General features: G+C 43.6%; 2 protein-coding genes across 2 annotated transcripts in view; one reads left to right on the top strand and one right to left on the bottom strand.

Annotated features, from left to right (window-relative positions):
• LOC119850409 (amyloid beta precursor protein binding family B member 1 interacting protein) overlaps positions 1-2,685 on the bottom strand; it is a 111,434-nt gene extending 108,749 nt beyond the window's left edge. The window contains exon 1 of the mRNA XM_038388324.2: positions 2,514-2,685. The gene's annotated coding sequence lies outside the window, so the exon portion shown is untranslated. The remainder of the gene's footprint in view (positions 1-2,513) is intronic.
• Positions 2,686-5,063: 2,378 nt separating this feature from the next.
• LOC119851515 overlaps positions 5,064-26,591 on the top strand; it is a 42,593-nt gene continuing 21,065 nt past the window's right edge. Inside the window, exon 1 of the mRNA XM_043509482.1 lies at positions 5,064-5,523. The gene's annotated coding sequence lies outside the window, so the exon portion shown is untranslated. The remainder of the gene's footprint in view (positions 5,524-26,591) is intronic.

Genomic DNA, 26,591 nt, shown 5'->3' with positions numbered 1-26,591 from the left:
TAGGCCATGCCAGGTTTGCCTTATTATTATTTGTGTCTAGAAGCCCTACTCATGGATCAGGACCCACATTGTGCTAGGTGCTGTACAAACCAGAACAAAAATATGGTCCCTGCCCCAAAGATCTAAGTACAATTTTTGCTGTAACAGGACACAACTTTGCATAGCTAATAAATAAGACACGTAAAATACTTAAACAAAAAGACATTCCTAATCTAGCACTTCATTAAGATGATGGCATATATTTTACAGCTATGACACTGGGCCAAAAATTAGATTGAAACAAATAGTGAGTGACTGTAAGGGTCAATATTTTACTAAAACAGAACATTATTGTAAAGATGTTGCTATAATACTGAAACAATATGAGGTGTGAAACTTCATTAACTCTGACATTAATGGATTTATACATGAAACTGATATTTGTTAAAAGTGAACATCTTTAGCCAAAAACAAGGATTTTGGGGAACTTGCAGAAGGAATCAAAAGCAAGAGATAAATACCTGATCTAAAAATACTGAAAATGAAGAAGTTTGGGATTACATATCCAAGGTCGTATTTGGACTCAGAATTAAACGAACCATGATAATGAGCTTTCATGGTTCAGCCTTCTTTCTAAAAGTCGTGTCCAGGGTTAAATGCCTGACTAGATTTAATCCTAGTATTTTCTCAATAGGGACTGCAGAATCTAGCCCACAGAGAGAGAGAACACTCCTTGAAGCATACTTAATAAACATCAATGAAAATTAACTTGCAGAGAAGAACAGCACCTTTAACTACAAAAACAGAATTCCTATAATACCAACTATGGTAAATCAAATGAAAACTGATATTACTATTACGCTAATAAATTATTTTTATATAGGTCAAATCTGCTTGCCTTGCTCCATTACATGGTCTTAAATATAACTACTTTGCATGAGTAAGGTGAGGAGAACTTGGCCCTAAATGTTTTTCCAGAGAAGTAAAAGAGGAATCATTATTGTTGTTCTCTGAATTCTCTTAACCTATATTCATTACCATTTACTTAGATGACCTCATGTTTTGCAAGCACAGATAAAGACATACTCCCTGCCCTGAAGATAGAGATACCAGTTTTTTAGATATCTTAAGCAGAATACAATCTTGCATTAATAAAGGCCCATACTGGGTACTGAAAGCCACAAGTAATTAACTCATTGGGATTTGTGGCTTCCAGAAAAAAGGAAAGTTTATTCTTAAATCCAGTTTATACTAACAATGATTTTTAAATGAGTCTTTTCCTCAACTTGTATTTAAAATAGGATTGTTTTTCTTCTTCTTCGGTGCACTATACTCAGTTCTGTCCAGTTGATGTGTTCAGTGCAAAGTGTTCATCCTGACCACTGTACATTTCTTTTATAACTCCAGGTATAGCATATTTTGTATCCTTTAGTTTTAATCACCTAATATGTAATTTTAGGATCACAGTCATCAGTCTGATTTCTATTTATAATAGGAGGGAAATTTAAAATAAATTCCCCATAATGAGGAATTTCCACAGGAAACCACAGAACCATTTGCCGTAATGATCCCACCCCAACTCTTATTCACGAGAGAAGCCTTTATTCACACAGGGAGTGGGGCGCGGCTGTGCCTGGGGGTGAGGGTCCCTCTCCCCAGAGTACCTGGGTGTGGGGGTGCTGAACGCGACACGATTCACCCCCTAAACGCCGCTGATAGGCCAACAGCACCGCCTCACAGAGAGGGAAGCAGCGTGCCCGCGCTGGGGGCTGGTGAGAGGTGAATGAAGGCGGCTGGGGGCCGGCTGCGCGCATTGCCCCGGCCCTGGCTTTATTGAGATCACTTGTCCTAGTAAGGCCTAGAATGGTAGGTAACGGGTACAGGGTTGGGCCCACTTGTTATTCACCGTTTATATTGCAACAATGCCAGGAAGCCACAATGGGGCCAGGGCCTCTTTGTGCTACGCCTATACAGAATGTATTATGCTTTTAGCACCTTTTGATCTGGGGGATCTCCAAAGCTCTTTATAAAAGGGGGAGGGGGAGTCGGCAGCATTATTCTCCCCTGTCCCAGAGGGGTCATTCCCATGGCGGCAGAGAATGATCGCAGGGGCACGGGGCTCTCATCGTTCCTCCCCACTGCAGTTCCCCAGCCCCCGGGCACGACTCTCCTCCGCTCCGCCCGGGCTTCCCGCAGGCTGGGCGAGCAGGGTGGCGCCCGCCTGTCGAAACGGAGCGGCTGGAACCGATGCGCTTGCTGCAACTTCCGCGGCAGGAAGCTGGGCAGAGATGGCGACACAGCCCGCGGAGAGGAGCGCGCACTCGACCTTTCCCACCGGTGGCCGGGCGGGGACCGTCGCTGGGTGCCTGCTCCCTCCCCAGCCGCGGGGAGGGGGCAGACCCCGGACCTTCACCTGCACCAGGTGGTTCCGCGCCCCTCTCCCCAGGGAGCCTCAGGTCAAAGTCACCCTCCCCCAGCAAGGGGGCCGGGGCCAGTGACAGCCGCTGACTGGCAGCGGCCCGCTCCGCTCTTACCTCGCTGGAGTTTCCCCGGCCGGCCTGTCCGCCCGGGCTGGAGAAGGCGCCGCTGGCAGCGGGCGCGAGGAGCAGCGAGCGGGCTCGGATCACACAGCCAGGGCCGGGGCAATGCGCGCAGCCGGCCCCCAGCCGCCTTCATTCACCTCTCACCAGCCCCCAGCGCGGGCACGCTGCTTCCCTCTCTGTGAGGAAGTGCTGTTGGCCTATCAGCGGCGTTTAGGGGGTGAATCGTGTCGCGTTCAGCACCCCCACACCCAGGTACTCTGGGGAGAGGGACCCCCCCCCCCGGCACAGCCACGCCCCACTCCCTGGGGACAGGGACCCCTTCCCAGACATTTCGCACAAGCCCCCCAGATGCTGGGAGGAGAGGTGCCTGCCACTGCCTGAGGAAAGCCAGACTCCCCAATTCCCAGGCTCCCTGCAAAGACTCCTCCCAAATCGGCTCTACCCACTCCCGGGCCCCGCCAAATCCTGTGGCGGGGGAATACCTAGGCAGTGCAAGGAACTCCCAGATCCAGGGTGAAGGGGACTGCCAGTGATTAATTTGTAATGAAAGGTGCTGGGGCTCAAGCAATTAAAGGTGCTGGGGCTCAAGCAATTTTTTTACTTTCATAACAGATGCGGCAAGCCAGAGGTGCAGGGGCTATGAATTGCCAAGCCTACAGGTGCCGGGGCTCCACCCTGGCAAGCCCTGGCAGAAATTAAGCCCTGGGGTGTGCCCTACTCACTGCCTCAGATCCTCCTCCCACTCCTTACCAAGCAACCCCACCCAATTCTGGGTGACGAGAGGCCCCCTACCCCACACCCCAAATACTGGAGACAGGGACCTTTCTAGAGCCTCTCTGCAAGCAACCCAGATCCTGGGGGAGAAGGACTCCCTACACAGCCTGCAATCCGCATTTACAGCCCCCAGAGAGAGGCCTCTTCCTCTCCACCCTCTCACTGCTCCAGTGGCAGGGGTCTGTCCGCTGCCTGTGCCCCTTGGGGTGGGAGGTAGGGGCACTTTCATTCTTGCAGGAGCTTGTTTCACCCTTGCTGCCCCGTCTCTGCTTGCTGTGTGTGAGGCACACAGGCAGAGATGTTCCCCTTGGCTCTTTGCTTACTGAGATTTTCTGCTGGTCACACACATCTGCCACTGACTGCAACTGTAAAGTACCCGATAGCGCGAGCTTGAGAGTCTCCCTCTCTGGCATGCTGGGGCTGGGCACCCTCCCTGTCTGAAGTGAATGTGCACAGGACGGAAATGCCAGCAAACAAAGCATCAGCTGCAAGCTCTGCCTAGGCTGGGGGTGGATAGGGACCAGGCCAGGAGGGGAGTTGCACTCCCATACACAACATTGCCACACTAACCACCATGCGGGAGAAAGCAAGGGGTTATTTGTGTCCCGGGGAGAGCAGCCTTCGCTGTTCCTACAGGGTGCTCCACCAGTCCCTTCCCCATTCTCTCTCCCCTAAGCTGATTACTTCACCCTGTGACCTATCTTCCTTCCCCTTCTTTGCCTCCCTTGTTTGATCCTCTACTGTTTGATCCTCTCTAGTTTCACATATAGCCCCCTAGAATCCCCCCTCCCTTTTACTGTAGCTTTTTCTGTTTCGCTTCCTCAATCCTGCAAACATTTATACCTAATTTTAATCAAAAAACCCAATCCCCATTGAAGTCAATGGGCCTGGTTACATGAGTCAAATTACTCACACACCTAAGCATTTGCAGGATCGGGGCCTAAAACCATAAACTGAGGGTACAAAGTGCTATCAAACGCACATAATAAACTGGATTGGGGGTTAATAGAGAAAATTCTCTTTCTTTCTTTTCTTTTTGTTATAATAATCCGAAGTGTTGCATGTAACTATAGTAGATCTACAATTTTCAGACAAAAATGTGATTTTTTCCCCCAAGTTAGAGGTGCCCCTTTAAAAAGCATCTTCTTTGGAAAGAAACATCTAGCTACAGCCACATCAATCATTTTTGGTAGATTTGGTGCATTGCAAATTGCTATCCTAAAAAGTACCTTAACTTGTTCACTAAACGGAAACAATTTTGCAGTGTGTTTAAACTTCATAAAAAGAAGTGTTTGATAAAACAAAGAAATGCCAATCCATCTTTAGGGTTGTTTATCATCTGTCAGAAAAGGGAATATAAATTAGAAAATTCAGCATGGCTGTTTCTGACTTGATATTTTGACCTTTTTAGTTTTAATAGACCATAAGTGTTGAAAGAAGAGTGCCTGTTGCATTGACAGGATATTATAACTATTAGACTGAAAGCTAGCTAGAGTCCCAAAGTGCCTGTGTTTTACAGTTTTATTGTAATTTCAATAATAGCTGCAGTACTAAAACATTTAATTATAATGAATGTGATGGGGTGTCCACCCCACACATGCCCTGGAGTGATTAAAGCGCTAGCTGGGTCTATTAACTCCCCAGGCTGCACCTGGAAGAGAAGAAAAGGAGTAGGGATTAATTAGATGAGGCTCAACTGGATGGGAACAAGAGGGGCCTCTATAAAGCCCAGAAGCTGAGTGAGAGGGAGAAAGGGAAGTAGTTTACAGTTATGCCCTTCCTAGGAAAGGGGAGATATATTTATAGCTACAAAAGCAAGTATAGCTCCTTCCTGGGAGTTTGAGCTGGCAAACTCAGGGAGAGCCAGAAAGGATCTGGGGGGAAAGTAGCAAAGAATGAGATAGGGAGACCTTGGCTGCTTATGAGAGGGCCCCTGAGCTGGAATCTGGAGCAGAGAGTGGGTCTAGGTTCCCCTATCAGCCTTGGGGGTTGTGGGGAAGAGTGGTATAGATCAGTTAGTGGAGAGTGGACTTCCAGGGACAGTTTCTGCTGGATGACTTTGACACCCTCAGAAGGGGGAAACATGCATAGTGACCTGGTTTGGGGGACCAAGTTGTGAAGAAGGCTCCCCTGGAGGTGTAGAGCCAGGTGGCGAGACTGCCAGAAGAGGGTGTAACCCCTGAAGGGAACCAATCCTCTGAGTAGCCTGGAGGATGTGCCCTTAGTGGTGAGTGGACCCAGTGACAATGAATGATGTTGCAGGTGGCATTGCTCAAAATCAAGGCTGCTTGACATACTTGCTTGGAGGACCAAGTTTTCAGTTGCTTATAACTTTGCCAAACTCACAAATTTTCCATGCTAGGTATCTGCCTAAGATTTATTTGTGTCAGAAATGTGCCTTTTGCCATCTGTCTGAAAATCCAGCCAAAATTGGACAATACTTTGAAAAATCTGTTTGTACATGCTCAGTTGGAATTTGTTTGAGTTTAGCTGCTTAAGTCTCCAAAGATTCCATTGAATGCTCCATCCCATGGCTACAGAAGCTGAGCAAGACTTTCTCTGAAATTGCTCCTCACAGAGATGGAATGATTATGGCACAGGGACAGAAAGCATTTCAAAATATTGATTCAAAATGAACCATTTTGTTTCAAATTTTTCCATTGAAATCAACAATTACTTTTGAAACACGTCAATTTTCCTGAAAACCCAAATTTAATCAGGAAGTCTTTTTTGTTTTTGTTTTTTGGGGGGGTGGGGGATAAAAAACTGATTACATGGGACTCCATGGTTAACTCCTGAACTGTGTTCATGCTAATGGCTTATCACTTGGGGCATCTAAACTGCCGCTGGCAGTTGCTGAAATAAAAATACTAATTTTGCTAGGCTAGTAGAGAACCTTTTTTGCTAGTGTAGATGCCCCTCTAGTGTTCTTAGGTATGTATTGTGTGTCTGTCCCTGCTCTATTCATTTAGCATAAAACACAACCATGGAAACAGCAGATCATGTTTAATGGCAACCTTTTCCTACCCCTGTGCATTGTAACCTAAGGGTGGAAGAATAGGCATCACTCTTTATGGGCATGTGAGAATAAATTAGTGGGGCTCATCCTCAGAGGAAAACATGATTTCTTAGACATTGCAAATGATCTTGAGTTGAGTCTTTTTTGGTCACATGTGGTGCAAGTGTTTTATTCTAGTGGGATGGGTGGGGCTAAGGAAAGAAGAAATGGAATTAGAGAAGTGGCACCTTAAAGACTAACAGATTTAGTTGGGCATAAACTTTCTGATGTGTTTTTTTTGTTTGTTTTTTAACCCATGAAAGCTTATGCCCAAATTTATGTTTGTCTTTAAGGTGCTGCTTCCCTAATTCCAACAGATGTATCTGGGCATAAGCTTTCATGGGTAAAAAATCCACTTCTTCAGAAAGCTTATTCCCAGAGGTGAAAGTAAGCTGGTAAGCCATGCTGGATCAGACCGGCTTCCCCAGGCTGGTGATCTAAAGGGCCCTGGGCCCTTTAAATCACCACTGGAGCCCTGCCACCACTCCCCCGGGGCTTGGACGACAATTTAAAGGGCCAGGGTTCCCCGCAGCAGCAGGAGCCCTGGACCCTTTAAAGTGCCACCCAAGCCCTGCCGTTGCTGCAGCAGAGCTCAAGCGGTGATTTAAAGGGCCTGGCGCTCCACTGCAGTAGCGATGGCTGGAGCCCCGGGCCCTTTAACTCACCTCTGAGCCCAGGGACTCCCCATTGCCTCTGCAGCTGGGAGCTCTGGGAGTTATTTAAAGGCCCTGCCTCTTCCTGTTGAGGCCACGCCTCCACTCAGGACTCTGGCATACTGGTAAATCCTTTAGGTTACTTTCACCCCTGCTTATGCTCAAATAAACCTGTTAATCTTTAAGGTGCCACCGGACTCCTCATTGTTTTTGTGGATACAGACTAACACAGCTACCCCTCTGATAATTAGGGAAATGAGAGGGAAGATGATCTTTGTCCTAATGAAAGTAAGAGGAGAATTTACTGCCAAGCAGGTGGAAATGTATAACATTTCTTAATTGTTTTTCTCCTTTCGCCTCTAAAATGAATGTTCAGAGGATCCATCCCACTCCTGAACCCCCAGGCCACCACGTATCTGCTGTTCTTTGAAAGCCATTCATTTTGTAAGGGGGGAAAATACAAATTGTCTGGCATTTGTGTGACTCAGGATTTTAATTTATGCAGTTACAAATTGTTCGTTTTTATTTTCTTCTCATTGGAGAGTGGATCAATGGATAGCTATTCACTGTTTTAAGGCTGTCATTACACATACTCTGCTCTGGTAGCCTTATCAAAACTCTACAGTCTCTGCTAGTTGCATTTCTTTGAAATGCATATTTCACTCAAATAGAATTTTGATTGTTTTAAACAATAATACTTGATGCTGAGAGGAAACACTTTTATTATCAGCAAAACATGGGGGGGGGGGGAATTTATTAAATATAAACATAATGAATTTTACCATCAGTGTGCTCCATCATTCTGCATTTCCATCTCTTCATCCCTTAATGATGTGACACTGAGACCAATTCTTAGCCTGTTTACAGGCTGAACTCTGAATGATACAGGTAGAACTCCCATTACACTGAGTGGGAGTTTAGCTTCCACCAGGAAGGATCAGCTTGTAGGACCTGATCCAAAGCCCACAGAAGTCAATGGAAAGGCTGAGTTTGTGAATTGACAGCATTCACTGTTTTAATATTACCTATCCATTGTTTTCCTATGAGAAAAAGAAAAGAACAACTTAAAACGGCATAAATGAAATTTTTAGTCACACAAATGCTGTAAAACACACAATTCTTTTAATTTTTCACCTTGCAAAATAAAAGGTTTTGTAAGAGGTGTGGAGTCAGGAGGCACGTTTCCTTATCATAGTGATACATCCGATCTACTGATAGCAACTATTCCTAGTCCCCCACTAAATCTGACTTAATTTCTTGTGGCTTTTCTTGAAAGGTGTGGTAGGGCTTGTCTACACTTGAAATGCTACAGTTACACAGTATAGAATTCTTCCATCCACCTAGCATTGTCTATGCTGGGATTAGGTTGGTTTAACTATGCTGCTCAGGGGTATGGATTTTTCCTCAATTGTAACACAGCATTTCACTTTCACTGATATTTTTGTCAGGACATCCTGAAATGGATGATGAAGACCTTGAAAGTGTGTTTATAGCATTCATAGTATCAAAATGACTGACACTGCACTTTGTCACCATGCTTTTCATTAATCGGGATACTCTGGAAGACTTTGTATCACAGTTAGCATCGTGCTAGGTGACAGGGCTGAAAAGAGTGTAGAGACTGTCAGGTGACAATTTGCAGGCAATCTGGTATCTGCAAAAAAGGAATTACTTTAGCAAAACTTTGTTTCTTTATAATCTTACATGTGCCATGGAAAAAATATAAAACTATTTAAGATAATGATAAACTCATTTGGGAATTTTGCTCAGGTCCAGCATTTGAGATTTTTAGAAGGGTACAGCAGAGAGAAGGATAAATTCTCCTTCTCTTGGTTATCTCTTCTAAGACAAGATATCAATACAAAATAAAACATGCATGCAGTTCAGAGGCTAATAACAAATGTATCAAAGATCTTCATATGTCAAAAGTATGAAGAGGCTAAAACCAAGGGTACCAAAAAATGCTATTCATGTCTTAGACAATTTAGGACTCTTAAAACTGCAGTCCCTGTTCTTGGAGATCAAGGTTTGGTCCATTGGATAACTCTGGCTTCTAAGGTTTTCTTGTCTTAAAGTAGAATAATCAAATCCTTGCCTTATTGCAGGACATGATCCTGTGCAAAAGTAGGACAGAAGAATGAGGTACTGCATTGAGGAGGAAGTATTTTCTATAAGTATGCTTTCTTGAAAGGTCTAAAAAGAAATCTTGTGGTAGCTAATGTTGACAGATTTTGGAACTTAATTCTTTCTTAACAAATAATTAGCTCTTTATCTGGAATTACAAGAGAGCCCATATGCAGAGGCCTCTGAGTCCCTAACATACTCAAAATATAAATCTCTTTTTTTAAAAACAAAAACAAAACTAGGGCATAGAAGAGCAGGCTCTAAACCTACCTGAGTCAACCCAAGGCCCATACACCATTTAATTTCTACCTAAATCCTATTTGGAGGTTCAAATAGTATTCAGGCCTTGCCCTGGCCCTTTCCATAGGGTGTGAATTTAGCCATCAGTGCAGAGCTGGTCCACAATTTTGATAAACTTTGCTAAAAATTTTCAGGAAAAACTTCCTTTTTTTTGTGTTACTGTCAACAGTTTTTTACTTTTAAAAAAGGCCATTTTACCGCTCCCTCCCCCTCTGTTTTAACCAGCTCTAGTGCAGGGCAAATAGGGAAGAATAGAACATGAACAGTTCTGCAGAAACCCTACAAACTCCTCAGTCTTGGTTCTGAGGCTTACGTTGTGGAAGAGCAGTTTATCACAGTACTAGATACCAAACATCCCAAAACACTTACATTTATCTTTAAGCTCCTTTCCATCTCAGGGGACAGCCTGAGAATTAGCTCATAGAATAAAAGAAATTAAAAATGAAGACCAGCCAGGTCATTTAGTATGTGACTTTTCCTTGCAGTATAGTCTCGCCTCTCACTACTGACCATCTCCCATAGGATACCTCTTTTTCTTCAGTGCTGAATGGGAATTTCCATGAAATTAACTGAACATGTGGACCAAATATGCCCAGCCCTCACAAGATATATTTAGTGTAGGTACCACAGACAAATGTATACTTCCCCGTGCTATCACAGGGTATATACTTGGCAATGAAGTTAGTGACACAAGTGAAATCCATATCAACATGTTAGTCTATGAGGACTCAGTTTGGTGGCTAACATGTCCCCTCATTTAGGATGCAAAACCCACCAGTGGGAGCTCTAGCAGGATTGGTGTCTTGTCTCCTCTTCATACAACTGCAATTTTCTTTTTCTGACTTACCTGTTTTTGTAATCACTTTTAGGGTGTCACTAATACATCCGTAAGTACGGTCTGATTAAAAAGTCACTTGCATGCAGCATAAATTTAACTATCATCTTCCATGTGTGTATTAATCCATTGACCCAATCCTCAGCTGCAGCCAAGTATCATTTTAATGCAGCTGAGAACAGGATCTGCAAAGGGGTCATAAGCCACCTTTATGCTTCTCCGAACCTGGTCATCTGGGCTCCATTGCAGGCATAAACCAAAACAGTCCAAAAGTTGCTTTAAAGAGCATCAGGTGCAAATGGCCCCAAGAGATTACCATGGTGCACTGGTCATGTCCCCTTTTCCCTGGCTATAGCTATTCCTCCTATGCCAGCAACTGAGAGTGTTGGGTGGGTACACAGTGGAGAGCCACCCAAACCAAGGGGAATCCTCCAATGGCTGGAGAATCTGGCCCATGACATTAGGGTCCAAATACTATACATTTTTCTACAATGTACTGGCTAAAACTGCAGCATGCTAAAACAGTCTAAATATAGAATGATGTGCCAGGTATCTTAGCTGCATACCATTGAGTAAGATTCAGTTTGTTTATATTAACATCTTTGCTAAATATTGCACAATGCACTCCTGCCTTGGATGAGAAGGAAGTGAGGGTATGACCTTTTGCGGGAGGGGGTCAAACCTGTGGAAGTGAGAAGTGGAGATATTGCCTAATCACTTATTTCTCCATCGCTCAAGCTGCAGATACTAGGGCAGTGAACAGCTGCAAAAATAGTCTTTTTACAAATATTTTTCTGCCCAGAAAGCCTTATAGTGGCAATATTCCCCAATGGCTTGTTTTAGCTAAATGGTCCCTTTATGCTGCCAAAAGACTCCACGATGGAACACAGACTCTGCCCCAAGCACTTCAAACAAATTTGGAAGCAGACAGGAAAAGCATGTAGTATAACTGTGATATGCTCTTGTTTATCTCTTCCACCTAGAAGATATGTTGAACTAGGAGAAGATTCCATTTGGTCCTCACAATTTGCTCTATGCAGAATGGGTTGCCATAGTCCGGTTTACATGTCACTTAGATCACTCTATATGAGACCTATTAGTCCTCATCCTCAAAGGAAACTTGCACACTTTGAAAAATGAGTCTGGGAGCTTAAATTCATAACCCTGCTAGACACTAAAAATCATAGTCTTAAACTATAAATCCAGTCTTTATTACAACAATCTGTAAACCACTAACCCCATTTAGTCCTATGACTACAGAGGTGTTAATGGGCCACTTCACCTTTAATGGTCCCTTAGTTTAGTATAAGTAATTAGCACATATTCACAGGTTCAGCAGGTGCCAAATGACTGCTGAATTCACATTTGTCAGATTAAAGGATAGCTGGTGCTGCATTTTTGGCAGGCTAAACCTCAATGAGGAAAATATTGTGATGGTCATTGCAGCCTGCTGTACTGTGCATAATATTTGCGAAGTGAAGGGGGGAAGTTCCCCCTCCCTCCCCTAGGGTGGGACGCTGCGGTTGATTGGCTGCTCAAAATCAGCAGCTAGCCAGATACCGGGGCACAGCAGGGGCCTATTTGACCTAGGGAGGCTTTGAAGGAGCATTTTGATAATGACTCCTAAAAAGTGTCTTTATGTGATGCATTTAGCCAGGCATGTTTACTTAGCGCCTTGAGTGATTCCTGGAGTACTTATTTCCTGAGTACTAACTGTACTGAGCAAATATTCTTGCCTTTAGCCACTGTCTTTGAATGTTAGCACTGACTGTATGTCAATTGCTCAAGTTTAATAACGGGACAACACAAACAGGTCAAATGGGACATGGCAGTGAGAAACAGTCTCTCCAGTTATGGCTCTCACTGCTGGGGTCTGTGCTGGTAGATATGGTGCATCCCAACCAGACCTACTCTATCCTGCACTGTATAATCTTTATTTGGTCAGGACCTCCTCCAGCTCAGGTGTAGGAATGGTCTATTGTTCAGCCTCCTGTCCATGGACCAGGCGAAGGTGTTTGATAGGGTGGACCACGGGTATCTCCTGGGCACTCTACAGGCATTTGGGTTCGGGCCCTGGTTTGTGGGCTTTCTCCAGGTGCTGTAAGCTTCCATGGAGCACTTGGTCAAGCTCAACTGGACCCTGACCAAACCTGTCATCTTCAGTTGAGGAGTGTGCTAAGGCTGCCCACTGTCAAGCCAACTGTACTCTGACCACCACGTCCTTCCTCTCTCCTCCACAGGAGATTGACAGGATTGATGCTCCGCAATCCAGAGTTACGGGTGGTCCTGTCAGCATATGCCGATGTGCTTCTTGTGGTGCAGGACTCAGGCTGACCTGGTGTAGATGGAGGCCTGCCAAGCTGTCTACATGGTGGCCTCCTCCACCTGGGTCAATGGGGTCAAGAACTTTGGCCTGATGGTTGGAGGTGGGTGGTGGGCAGGCTCCTTACCACCTGCACTCCAGGCCATCCCCCTAGAATGCAGGTCTGCTGCTATCTCTCTGCCACCCATCTCTTCCTGTCAAAAAAACTGGCATAACTTGGACAGGGTTGCAGAGCAGCTGCAGAAGTGAACAGGACTGCTCTGGTGCTTTTCCCTGCAGGAGCGGGCACTAGTGCTTAACCAGCTAGTCCTGTCCATGCTCTGGCAGTGGCCCAACGCTCTAAGCCCAGCCCCTGGTACCGTGGCCCTCCTCCAGAGACTAAGTGGAGTTCTTTTGGGCAGGGCTGTACTGGGTTTCTGCAGGGGTTCTGAGTCTCCCCTGGAGGAGCAGGGGGGACAGGTTGTGCTCTGCCTCCACAATCAGGTCCAGGTCTTCTGCCTCCAGGCCCTGCAGAGATTCCTTTAAGGTGCAGTTAGTGTAGTGTGGAACACACTGGCACATATTCCTCTGAGGGCTCTGATATAACCAGCAACTCTTATCAGCATCTGAGGGGCCTTCTGTGAGACCTCTCCAAGCTGCTGCTCTTTTACCAGGTCCTCCCCCAGACCTGGAAGCTGGTCTCATTTTCAAAGACCAGGTCTGTGGTGTCCTTTGCCCGTATGCAACCCTCAGCTCGTGCATATGGCAGAGTGGTCCTGGCACATACCACCATGATCCAGAGACCTCCTGGACTATGACTGGGGGAATAGGATGGGTCCTGGTGCATATTCCAGGAGGTGAGGGAAGCCTTACCACCCACCTCTCAGGCTTTCCTTGAGCAGGTCCTGCAGGAGGGTGTTCACTGGCTGCCCAGCTGGCTGCATGATCTGCAGCCAGTTCATTTCTGAGCCATACCTAGGCAATAGCTGTACATGCTTGTGCTCCATATGTTTCACTTCTTCACCCTTGTGTTCCACCCTGACACCAAGTGGCAGAACCTTCCACTACCTATGGAGGGTGAACAGCCCTGGTGGACCAGTTCGTATTTCACCCTGGTCCCATGGCCCATCAGGGATATCAGTTGGCAGCTCCTTCATGGAGCCGTGAGGACAGGCACGTATGTGGGACAGTTCACTCCCTCCCTGACGCATCTCCCTTTTGTGGTGTGAGGGAGACCCTGGTGCATATTTACATCAAGTGCGCTGCCCATTTTCTGGCTCCTCCAGAACCTTCTCCTTAGGTTCTGGCTGCACTTCTCCCTGCACCTACTGATATTTGCACACCCTATCTGTGGCCCCATGAAATCGTGAGGTCTCCTCATCAACCTCCTCCTGGCCCTGGCCAAGTTAGCCAGCCAATGTACCAGGAGGAAGATACTGGATGGGGAGATAGGCCCCACAGTTGCAGAACATTTCCCCTCCTCTCTCAGATCATGTCTGGGCAGAGTTCCTCTAGGGCGCATCCACTGGCTTCCCACAATGCCTTTTGAGGAGTGGTGGGTGCTGTCTGGGGTTCTCTGCTTAGTGTCCCCTGTTGACACCTGAAATTCCTTGAGATCTGGGTCTGGTAGCTCCTCCCATTGGGGGGGCTTTATCTGTGGGCAGGCTTGTGCCTGCCCAACCAGGGCTTCTAATAGGAGCTGGTGCCCAGCACTCTCTCAGGCATGTGTGTGTTTGTGTGTGCGCCCACACTTGAAGTGATATCCCTGAGTTTGTAGAGAGCATGAAATATTAGCTCGGAATGGAATCAGCTGCCTCATTCCCCTCAATGGGTTCTAACACCTATACCAATGATTGCACTTAAATTGTCAATATTAGTGCTTTTGCTGCTCATCAGAGCATGACAGAATGAAAGAGGAAGTGATGAAGACCTACATGATGAAGACCTACACAATCTACTCTGAGCGATTGCTCATTTTGGAGCCACAAATGGGTGGGCTTGGGAGCAGTGTTTAATTTGTAATGAGAGAGGTGCCAGGGCTCAAGCAATTTTTGTTACTTTCATAACTGATGCAGCAAACCCAGAGGGGCTGAGGCTATGAATCCCCAAGCCTACAGGTGCTGGGGCTCAGCCCTGGAAAGCCCTGGCACAAATTGAGCACTGTTTGGGGGATACTACTACTTATGTGTTGGTATTAGTTCCTCCTTGCCGGGGAAGAGGTGGGGAAAGAAGCCCCTGGAGCTCAGCAGGTTATCGGAATATTACAGAGGGAAAGTCATGTCCAAAAAAATCCATGGCTATATTTAAACCTCATTGAGGGGAAGCTGAGTCAAGACTGCATGCATGCTCTTATGTTCATCTTTGCAACCTACTGGGAAGGGCATTTTATCCTAGTGTCCTATGTGGGTGCAGCTTGTTGGGTGAAGCTTGGAAGAGTATTACAGCCTCCTTAGTTGCTCCCTAGTTCCCCTCCTGTTCTTCCTACCTGCATCACTTCTGCCTTTCCTGGGTTTCCTTCAGTCACTGTCCAATTGATAAACAATACAAGAGACCTTCACTGGACAAAATGCTACTACTAAATTGGGTATGTCTACACTAGCACTCTTGTTGGCATATAATTTAAAATCTTCTGGTGAGCCTGACTGAACAATGGAGTAGCAATACAGGTTAGCTACTAAGCCCTTGCAAAATGTAAATTCTTATTATTGATTGGCTTTAAGAGAAGGGGTCTGTTTTAGAGCATGAGGATCCTCTCTCACCATATGGCTTTATTTTAGATTTGTTGTTGGTCAAATATTCAACAAATAAGTATTCACCAATTTATTTCTTCTACAGCTTGTGCATTGAATGCTAGCATAATAGCAACTGATGAGTTACTCAGTAACTGCCTAGCACAATTTGGTCTCAATCTCAGGTCAGGTTTCCAGATGCTACTATATTACAAATAAGAAGAATAATGTTAGCATGTGGTGATGATCAAAAAGTTCAACTGTGAGCCTTACTTCACTCAGAGCCGTAAATGTTTACTTCCAGAAATTGTAATTTTGCTCATGGTTAGATTGTGCAGCTATTACTCATTTGGTGAGCACATTAGAGGCTGATCCAAACCCCACTGAAGTCAGCAGGAATCTTTTGGATCAGACTCATACTTGCAGGAGTAGTTCCATTGACATAAAAGGAACTAGCCATGTGAATTAGCCCTCCCAAAAATAAGGGTTAGATAATCTAGACCTTAATAGTTCTGTAGTTTCCTCTGTTGGGGATCAAGTGAGGCAGCTTTACAGGGCAGGATTTGAAATGTTCCTCTGTCACAGCCTATATTATTGCTGAAGTACTCCCCTGTGAAACCCACCAGCTTGGATATATTAACTGAGTGACCTATTTGTGATGTGGTGCTGTCACCTTTGTCCAGCCTGTCCTCATCCATCCCTCCACGAATGCAAGTTGACACAACACTATTCTATTTTGTTGCAAGCAAGTTCTTTCCATTTCTGGCCAAAGTTTTCTCATGGGATCGACACAGCACATTTTCGGTCTGCCCAGCAGTCACTTGTGGTCTCTGGGGATCCAGTCACTGATGCGGGTTGTCCACCAATTGTCTTGCCGGCAGACCACATGACCTACCTATCTTCACTTTGCATTGTACATTGCCTGCACTACATCGGTCACCTCTGTACACCTTCTGATCTCCTCATTTGGTATATGATCACGAAGCGATATCTTACACATTCACCTTTGCATTGCTCTCTGGGTGATGGTGAATTTTTCTACCTCCGCTTTCATTGTTGGCCAGCTTTCTACTCTGTATATCATTGCTAGCAGAACAGTGGAGTTAAACAGTTCTTTCCTTTTCTTCATGGGCAGCTCATCATCCATTAGAGACAACTTTATTTTGTTGAAACTTGCCCACCCAACCTTTTGCCTCCTACTGCATTCCCCTTTGAATTGTTCTCTGCTCCGCTGCTGACCCAGATAAATACATTTGTCAACCTTCTCGATTTCTTTCCTGTTTCCAGTGATTCCTTTTGCACAAAGCTCATTCTGCATCCACTGCCTCTTTGACGTGTTCACTTCCAACCAGATATGTGGAAGTGTTTGCAGTTACTGCAGTTTGTTCTCCAGTTCCGCTGTGTCCTTTGCCAGTATTATACAGTCTTCAGTGAAGAGAAGACATGTTAACTGTTCTCAGTCAATTCTGATTTCTTCTTTCCGGTTTAATTTCTTGAACAGCGACTCCAATACTGCTGCAAACCGCTTCAGTGAGATTGTTCTCTTGTCTGAATCTTCAGCGTATAGTAATAATGCGGGGGACACTGAATAATCTCTGTCAAGCAATTGTGGTTAATTTTCTCCAGCAGGTTAATGTACCTCACGTCTATTCTGATTTCATTGAGTGCGTTGAATGCAGCGTTAATCTCTACAGAGTCGAATGCCTTTTTGTAGTTGACAAATGCAATACACAATGGTACTTTGTATTCCTTGCATTTTTTGATGAGCTGCCGAACTGAATGGATGTGATCAATTGTCAAATACCCTGAGCAGAAACCAGCTTGTTCTCTGCTTTTGTGCATTTCAAGATCCGTCTTAATTGGAGTCTGAAGGGTGAAGACTTGAGAGGAGTGTGATCAGACAGTAGTTGCTCAGTTCTTCTGGATCACCTTTCTTCATCAATAGTATTTTTGATTTCTTCCATGCATCTGGAACACACTTGCTATTGATGTAGGTGGTGAATCATTGCGCCAACGCTTTGAAGATATTCCAGTCAAACATTGTCCACTCCCAGACTCTTCCCTCTCTTTATGTTGCAAACTGCATATTCAGTTTCTTCCCACATAACATCGGGAACTTCTTCTGTAACCTGCTGCCTTGATGGCGTGTACTGGACATTGACATTCAAGGAATAGAGATCATTGTAGAACGTTGTATATATTTCGTTCATCTTGCACCTTTCCAATGTCCTTTCACCATTTTCATCTTTCAGCGCTGCCGCAATAATCTTTCAGCCTAACATCCTCATTCTATCTTTATCAGACTCTCATTCTTTTCAGCCGCCTCTCTCAACTTTTCTAAAGTCATCTTTGTGTGAAGTTCAAATTTCTTGCAGTGTTCTGTATTCTTCACCCATTTTTCCTTCTAATTTCATGCAAGCCTTCCTCGCTGATCCTCTGCTTGCGTCCCAGCATTTTCAATGTCTTTGTCTTAGCTGCTGACATTATCTGCAAGAAACTCTTCATAGTCCTCATTTCAATGTCCTTGTTGACCTTGTAGCCGAGGTCCATTTCATTCACTCCCTGGGCAAATGCCTCTCTGTTGAAGTACCATTTTTGCTTTAGTTTATGGCATCAAGGCAAAGGAGGGTTTTGAAGAAAGCTTTGTAGACATTTATGGAGTGTGCCTCCTGAGTATGAGAATCGGCGTGGGAGAAAGCAAGAAGGCACTTGTTTGCAAATATGGGTGATGGAGGCTACCAAAGTGGGCTGATTGGGGTTGGAATTCAAATTTTGATAGGGAATGCGAGATGATAGGTAGGGTGGGGATGTGTCATGAAGGGCCTTGAAAGTGAAAACAAGCAACTTATGTTTGATATGATAGAGAAGGGGAAGTCAGTGAAGGGATTCAAAGAGGACTGTTGTCGTAATTAGCTTAGAGAATGTGTACAGTGGCATTCTGAATGGAGATGAATGGGGCAAGAAGGCATTTGTCAAAGCCTGAGAAAAGGATATTGCCATAATTGAGATGTGAGATGAGTTTTAGCAATGTGGATGGATAAGAGAGGCATCTTGGAGATGTAACACAGCAAGAACTGGCAATATTTTGACAAAGCTGGGATGTGAGAACCTGGAGAGAAGTCTGAGTAAAAGATGAGACCCAGGTTATGGGATTGAGGGATAGGTAGGATGGTTGTGTTGCCCAGGGTGACTGGGAAAGCAGGTGGTGGTGATGTTGGGGGGAGTGGGAGAGATTAAGTACTCTGCTTTAACCATGTTGAACCTAAGCTGACAGTTGGACATCCATGAGGAGATATCGGAGGGCCAGGGTGAGACTTATGCATTTCAGGTAAAGCTGAAACTTTGAAAGTTGCATTCTGAGTAATAGCAGTAGCTGGCATGGGGAGATTTTTTTTTTTTTTTAGTAGACAGTGACTGTTCTCATTTTTATGGTACAAATATGTACTTGATTTGATCTCGTAGCAACCATCAGAAATCCAAATGTATATTTTCTCCTGATGTGTTACTGAAATAAAAAATGTGCAAAGACAACAGGATTTCCAGAGCAGAACTCAATGTCCTCATTCATCATTTTCTTCATATTCAGTTATCTAGTCCTTCTACTGGCCTCCTCCCCCCCATCCCCAAAAGAAGATAAAGGCTGTAAGGCAAATGAATCATTCTACCCTTAATCTAAAAACACACCCCTGAACATCTCATTTATATGAGGACACCAAGAACAGCAGAATAGATTTCCAAATCTTCACACTCAATGCATAAAGGAAATGCTTTCTCCCTTAGCAGGACCACTTTTTTTTGTGTGTGTGTGCACATTTTCCTAAAAAAATTGAAGTTTTTTTCCCCACAAGATTTCAGTCTCTGTCTTAGATATTTATATGGCTCCTGTTACTGTAGTATCTGTGCACCTCAATCTCTAATGTATGTATCCTCACAACCCCCTGTGTGAAGTAGGGAAGTCTTCCTTTTCCCTCCTATGTACAGAAAACTAGGCAATGGAGTGATAGTACTGTAGCTGGAGAGGAAGGGTGGCTCAGTTGTTATGGTGGTTGTCATTCAAGTCCCTTTTCTCCCACAGGCTGCTTGTGTGACCTTGGGCAAGTCATGCAGGGACAGATTTTGAGATGAATTTAGGTGCCAAAAGAGGCAGACAACCCCACTTGACAGCTTTAGGCCCCTCTATACCTATCAAAATCTGGCCCCTAAGCTGTCTGTGGATCCCTGCCTATTTTTAAAAAAAAAAAAAAAAAGTGATAATAGCACTTCCCTTCCTCAGAGGGCTGTTGTGAGGATAAATAAGTTAGATTGTGAGGTGCTCGATACATACTGATACAGCCCTCATTACCATAGTATCTTGGATAATTGTGCTAACCACAGCAAAGAAATTGTGCTACAGTTTCTGAAAATACTGAACAAACACAGGATGTAAGTGAACCTGGTAGAGTGGGGGAGGAAGAGAACCTATTCAAAGGCCTTTTTCTTTACAGAAACAGTATTATTGCAGGTTAATATTTCTACTAAGAAAGGCCAAACCAAACAATAGTCTTGGACTAACTGAGAAAAATCTTTCTTCAGCAGAATAAACCCAACTGGATCTAGATCAATGTTTCAAACATTTCTAATTTGATCGTTTGTATTTTAAAAAAAAAATTGAGTTTTAAACTGTGGTTAAGAAGAAATCTTTGTAATTGATCCTGTCCCATTCTGAGGATTATCAAAATGAGGTCTGGGGTCTTGACACTGAACAAAGAGCCATGCTTAAAAGAACCAGCCATAAACATTTCACAGCTTGGAGCAAAGATCAATATAAACTATTTACAGAGCGCACTTGAGACCATCAGATGCTAGAGTATTGTTCAACAGAAACATTTGAATTATTGTATAGAGTTCTTCATTAGTAACAGGAGAAGTTAATTTTTTTTCCTTTTGCAGAACAAAAGTGTGTGGGGTGGTTTTACTTCTTTTAAGAAAAGAGAAACCCTTATTCATAGGGTTTGGGTTTTTTGTCTGAACTTCTGTGCCTTTAATATGGAATGTATTGATCACAAGAGAATAACCGTTTGAGAGAGATGCAGAGGGCTTGATCCACACTTACACTAAGCCCCTATAGAATGTATGGCTTACAAAATTGTTAATGTAGTCTCCTTTTCCTGAAGGGACTAACCTCCTCACCCCCACAGTTATCCAGTGATTAAGGTGGGGTTCTCAAAGTGGGGGTCAGGACCCCTCAGGGGGTCACAAGGTTCATACATGGGGGGGGGGGTCATGAGTTGTCAGACTCCACCCCAAACCCCATTTTGCCTCCAGCATTTATAATGGTGTTAAATATATAAAAAGTGTGTTTTAATTTATAAGGAGGGGTTGCACTCAGAGGCTTTCTATGTGAAAGGGGTCACCAGTACAAAAGTTTGAGAATCACTGGATTAGAGCATTCATCTGGGATGTGGGAGACCCAGGTTCAAGTCCCTGTCCCAAATCAGATGAGAGATTTTAATTCTAGGCCTCCCATGTCCCAGATAGTACCTTAACCACAGGGCTATTGGGTATCCTGTGACAGATGGGCACATGTGCCTACTAGCTCAGGCCCTGCAGGCAAGATACCCAAGGGAATGCCTACTTTAAGAATCCTGCATTGGGACTTCCCCAATTTGGGCTCTGAGCTGCTTGTTAGCTGTGGGGTGATGTCAGAACTTAAGGTATGTGCAAAACAACCTATGGAAATTTAGGCACCTTTTGGGCTAGCCAGCAGCTGAGCTGTGATTATGAGACTCAATGGCAAACTAGAAATTCTCATCTCTTACGAAAGGAAAGAGAAAATTATAGAAATTGCTACTGCACATAAATGTAAATTCAGCTGTTTACCTTTTTCCCCATGATCCTCAAAGGCATGAGAACAGGTAAACTCTTTCAGAATAAAGAAAAGGAGTATTTGTGGCACCTTAGACTAACAAATTTATTTGAGCATAAGCTTTCGTGAGCTATAGCTCACTTCATCAGATGCATTCAGTGGAAAGTACAGTGCAGAGATTTATATACAGAGAACATGAAACTATGGGTGTAACTACACACACCGTTGTTGGTTGATCATGGGGGCAAGATGGAAAAATTCCCCAAACCAACACCCCTTCCCAACTTCTTAATTCAGCAAACGGCCACCAAGTTTTCCATTTCAATCAGACTATTTCTTTATTTAATTTATCAAATTCAGGTTCTGGGATTAAAAACTAAAAATTGAGAAACATAAATGTACTAAAATTGGTGAGTAACTAACTTGTACTTTTTTGTTAAAGCCTGCAAAATTAATATTTGTTTTAAGGATACATTTTTACTTCAATGATTTGATAAGGAAAAAATATTTTTTTAATTCTGGGTTAAGCCCCAAACCTGCAAAGATTTTGTGCACAAATTTAACTGTGTGTACTGTGAATAGTCCCATTGAAGTCAGGCAAGTCAGTGCACAAGGTTAAACAAGTCTGCAAATCTTTGCAGGATCAGAGCAATAGTTTCTAAGAGTGTTTAAAAGATCATTCTCTTCAGGAGAAGAAATTAAAGCTTAATCTGGCTTAGAATGATTGTGGAATTGTTCCAGTGTTAAATTTATGGATTTTAATGAAGATGAATTAAATTTGATAAATCTGACTACATTAGATAGCTTTCTCCTACTTATACTCTGGTAGGGACTGTCTGTCTATAAATATTAAACATATCTTAAAGTGTTACATGACTTTTCTTTCTTGCAAAATGTATTCTATACAATTATAATTCATCCAGTCAAGTGTAGAGCTCTAGAAATATGCATTTTATAAAATCCAACTAATTAAATTGACTGGGAACAAGAAAAGGGAGCAACTTATCCTAAAAAAAACACCACAAAAGTGATGGTATACTATAAAAATTATGATTTAAAGGGGTCTATGTTCATTAAAAATGTTAGTTTGTTTTTAATGCAATTCAGACTCATCCACAGAATATTAAATCTGATTTTGACTCAGGAAAAACTCCCTTTGCCTGACAATGGAGTATGGGCCCATGTTATATTCCTGAAGTGTGGGGTTATTGGGATCCAGGCCCTGAGTCTGTTGTTCATATGGAGCTAATACACCCCAAATTTCTGGAACTGACTTCAAAAATTGATCTTTTTATGTCTGAAAGTCCACTGTACATATCCATATGGAAGCAAGATAAGAAAGGAAATGCTGAGGGGCAATGAGGGAGAGGGAAGGATGAAAAGGGAATTGTATTTTATTTGTGGACACCAGGAACTGGTTATGGGTTCTGGTGGCAGCTAGTTCAAGAAAGCTTTGATCCTGGATAGGACTTTAGTGACTGGGTTTTGAGGGGGGGAGGTATGTGCATGCATGTGATCGTGTTGCCCTCTAGTGGCTAATCTACAGAGAAGTTAATGAACCTACTACTGGAACTGATCCAATTTCTATTGAAACTAAAGGGAGTTTTTCCATTAACTTTAATGGGAGTTGGATGAGACTATTGCCATCTGAGAGAGAGAGCTCTTTTAGACAAAGTAGTAGAATTTGAAGAGGAAGGACCTGCATTCTAGTTTGGTTCCCTAGGTATGTGACATGCTCATCTAGAATGGATGAGTTTATTATTACACTGGTGTATCATGTAGTTCAATATTTTTAGTAATTTGAGTTTTAAAAAAATGCTGTGGAAAGACTAGGGTTTTATAGTGTGTGTGTGTGTGTGTGTGTGGTTTGTTTTTTTTTTAACTCTAACTCTTGAAGTCACAGCTGTTGGCTCTTGCTCTTCTGGTGGGTTGGAGGAAGAGAGCCATTGCCACTGCTCCTGCTCTTTGGGCAGGACAAATAGCAGGCCCTGATTGCCACAGATCCCACTCTTCTTGCAGGGTGTGTGGGGGGGGGGGAGCGGGGGATGGGGAAGCCCATCTGCTGCAGCTCTTGGGTCTTTGCTGAGCTGAGGGGAGGGAGCCGCCTGCTGCTATAGCTCCAGTCTAGGACAGAGAAGGGGGTCCAACCTACCACAATTTTCAGCTCTTTTGGGAGGAAAGGGACCCCAGAAATGGCATTTTCCTGCTCCTGCTATCTTGGGGGTTGGGTTTCCTGCTACTGCAACTCTTGAGTGCTGCTCTTTGAGAAAGTAGACTGCTGATGCCACAGATCCCAGCTTTCTCTTGTCAGGCTGGGAAAAAGAGGCCCTGGGTCTCCCACATTGACCACAACTCCTGAGGCATGTTCTTTGTCAGCTAAGTCACTACCAGTCTGGGGTTTTGGACAGGCTTGCTGGAACTTCTCTACTCTCCAGTGAAATGCTGCTGCTCCTCCAGGTGCAGGGATATACATAGGGCTTAAATTCCCATATACAATTTCCAAAGCACACGCCTTCCCTGGTGCCCTCCCATTTGGAGCTCTGGACTTCAGCTCCCTGGGGTGTGTCAGGGCTCACCCCCTACGGTGTGCTGAGGCTTACCCCCCGGGTTAGAAAATATTTACCAGACCTTCGCTCCAGGCAGCTCTGGCTGAATTTAAGTCCTGGATATAAACAGTACCTCATGTATCAGGATAAAAAGGATATTAGAGAATCAAAGTTGGTGAGGTGGTAATGTGGTAGGCATAGCTACAATGACACTGTATATAGAGGATACACAGCAATGCAATGAAAGCTTTTACTACTGTTTTTAAATGAAGCAAGCATTTCTTAACCACAGAGCATCTGTTCTGGCCTGTTTGTTAACCCCATTTTTCTGTAAATATTCCATGCAATTTCACTGGACCTGGAAGAAGTGATTGTTTCATCTTTAGTGTGATACTGCTGTGGGCACCCTGCTAAGTAGGTGCAGCAGGAGTCATTTTTGTCACACTCAAACACACAGCATGTTTATTAGGCCACTCAGCTCAATCTGAGCCTGCTCAAACTCCTACAAAGAATAGCCATGTCTCCTCTGTCATTCTCAGAGGCTTAACACAAGCCCTGATATTCCTCTATTAATATCACACAATCTCATCTGCACAGTAACTCATAGGAACATGATACTTATCCTTCTGAAGATCACAGTACAACCTACAAAATTATGTTGCACAGATAAAAATTTGGGGCCAAATTTTGCACTCATTTATACTAGCATATATCTTGAATAACTCTAACTTCAGTTACTCAAAACAAAACTAATATAACAAAAATAAATTTGTTAGTCTCTAAGGTGCCACAAGTACTCCTTTTCTTTTAACTTCAGTGGAGCTGCTGTAGATTTACATTGGTATGACCCAAGAGCACAATTTGCCCCAGTCATGTATGTGCACTATTCCATGCAAGTGGAATTATTTTGGGAACTTGCAAATTTCCTGCAACTCACTGCAAGCCATCATTGGAAGTTACTGGAGAGATGCACAAGTGAGTCTGTGTACTTTGAATTCAGTCTTGCAGTTTTTGTATGCAAACTGCGTATGGGAATTAGGGATCATTAAAAGCTGAGATCAGCCCTACAGTTTGGAGGAACACATTCCCTATGCTACCAGATATATAGCAATTGCCATACCTTATTATATTGTGATTTGTTTTGGTTTTTTTTTAAATCCAGATTAAGTAAAAGCTAGAAAAATGTTGATAAAGGAAACTTGTATGGCGTCACATGGATTACTCATGTCTAAGGTTTTTTAAAAAGCAGAATGGAGAAGAGCATTAACAAAGCACAGAGCATATTAAAAACAATGTGTGGGTGTTGCAAGACAAAATGAACATATAAAAGATATGTTGCAAATCTTCAGAGGGGAAATCCTGGCCCAAATGAAACAGATGGGAGTTTTGCTGTTGATTTCAGTGTGCCGTTCTTACAGACTTTTAGAAGAGACCATTATAATAATCTAATCTGACCTCTTGCATTAAACCTATGTCTGCTTAAACTAGAGCATATCTTCTCTAGAAAGCCATCCAATTTTGATTTAAAGACTTCAAGTGAGGGGAGACTCCACCATACTGGTAAATTGTTCCAATGGCTAAGTACCCTAATTTAAAAATTTGCACCTTGTTTGAATTTTTCTAGCTTCAGCTTCTAGCAATTGGATCTTGTTATGCCTCTGTCTGTCTGTTAAGAAGCCTCTACTATCAGAAATCTGCTCACCATGTAGGTACATGACCACTTGTGTGCAATATTTGGTTTTCTAGAATAACATTTGTTATGATTACAGCCTTTTTGTTCTAGAACAGGCCTTTTAACAGGCTGTTAGCCTTTCCTGTGTTAATATTAAGCTTGACCCTATTCCTACTAAAGTCACTGGAGTTGAATTCGGCCCACTGTGTGTGGGGCGTTGTTCTATGGTTTTCTTTCAGCAGGTACAACAGATCAGTCAGCGTGACTGCACATAATTTAAATTTGGAACATAACCTTTCAAACACAAAAAATGGAGAAATGTATGAGCAGGGCTAGCCCTTTCTCCTCTTCTATTTAATTTTTAAAAGACTACAGCTATTACAATAAAAGTATTGTGGTGGGGAGCAGGATGGGAAGAGGGAGAAGGTTGAAGACAATGAGTTAATATATATTGGGTTTTTCCTGGTTATAGGTATGACTTTACCCAATATAGCTCAGTGTACCTTGCTGATAATCAAATCCAGTAACAAAAAGTGCAACTGAACTTGGTAATACAGTGGAACACCCTTTGAAAGAAAATGTGCTGTTTTTTCTCCTATAAGCACCTGAAAGAGATGAGATTTGTGAGTCTACCGTAGTGAGTTATTCAGGGAGCACTTGAAAAGTACAAAAAGAAAAGGAGTACTTGTGGCACCTTAGAGTCATTAACACATTTATTTGAGCATAAGCTTTAGTGAGCTACACTCACTTCATCGCATGCATTCAGTGGAATTCATCAGCTGCATTCAGTGGAAAATACACCATATTTTCCACTGAATGCATCTGCTGAAGTGAGCTGCAGCTCACGAAAGCTTATGCACAAATAAATTAGTTAGTCTCTAAGGTGCCCCAAGTACTCATTTTCTTTTTGCGAATACAGACTAATACTGCTGCTCCTCTGAAACTTGAAAAGTACACTGCTTCTCCTACCTCCTCAAGTGTCTTGCTATGATCATAAGAATCATGGGGGTAGAGTTTTTTAAACTAGAGACCACCAGGCTTCAACTCTAGCACTACCCCTGGATTAAAGTGAAACCCCTTCTCTTCCCCCTCAGCTTCTAGTTTAGCTCAAGGTCGACTTTACTCTTGAATAAACGTCCCCCGTTTGCTAGCCCCTGAGGTCACAATCGCAGTCTTCCAGCATTGAGCCGCTCCGCGAGCCCTGCCTTTTGCTTTGTCTTATGAGAAGTGC

Source organism: Dermochelys coriacea, chromosome 2 (assembly GCF_009764565.3).
Source record: "Dermochelys coriacea isolate rDerCor1 chromosome 2, rDerCor1.pri.v4, whole genome shotgun sequence".
NCBI classification, from domain to species: domain Eukaryota; kingdom Metazoa; phylum Chordata; order Testudines; family Dermochelyidae; genus Dermochelys; species Dermochelys coriacea.
The sequence above is the reverse complement of the archived record's forward strand: the minus strand, read 5'-3'. Positions and strand labels throughout refer to the sequence as shown.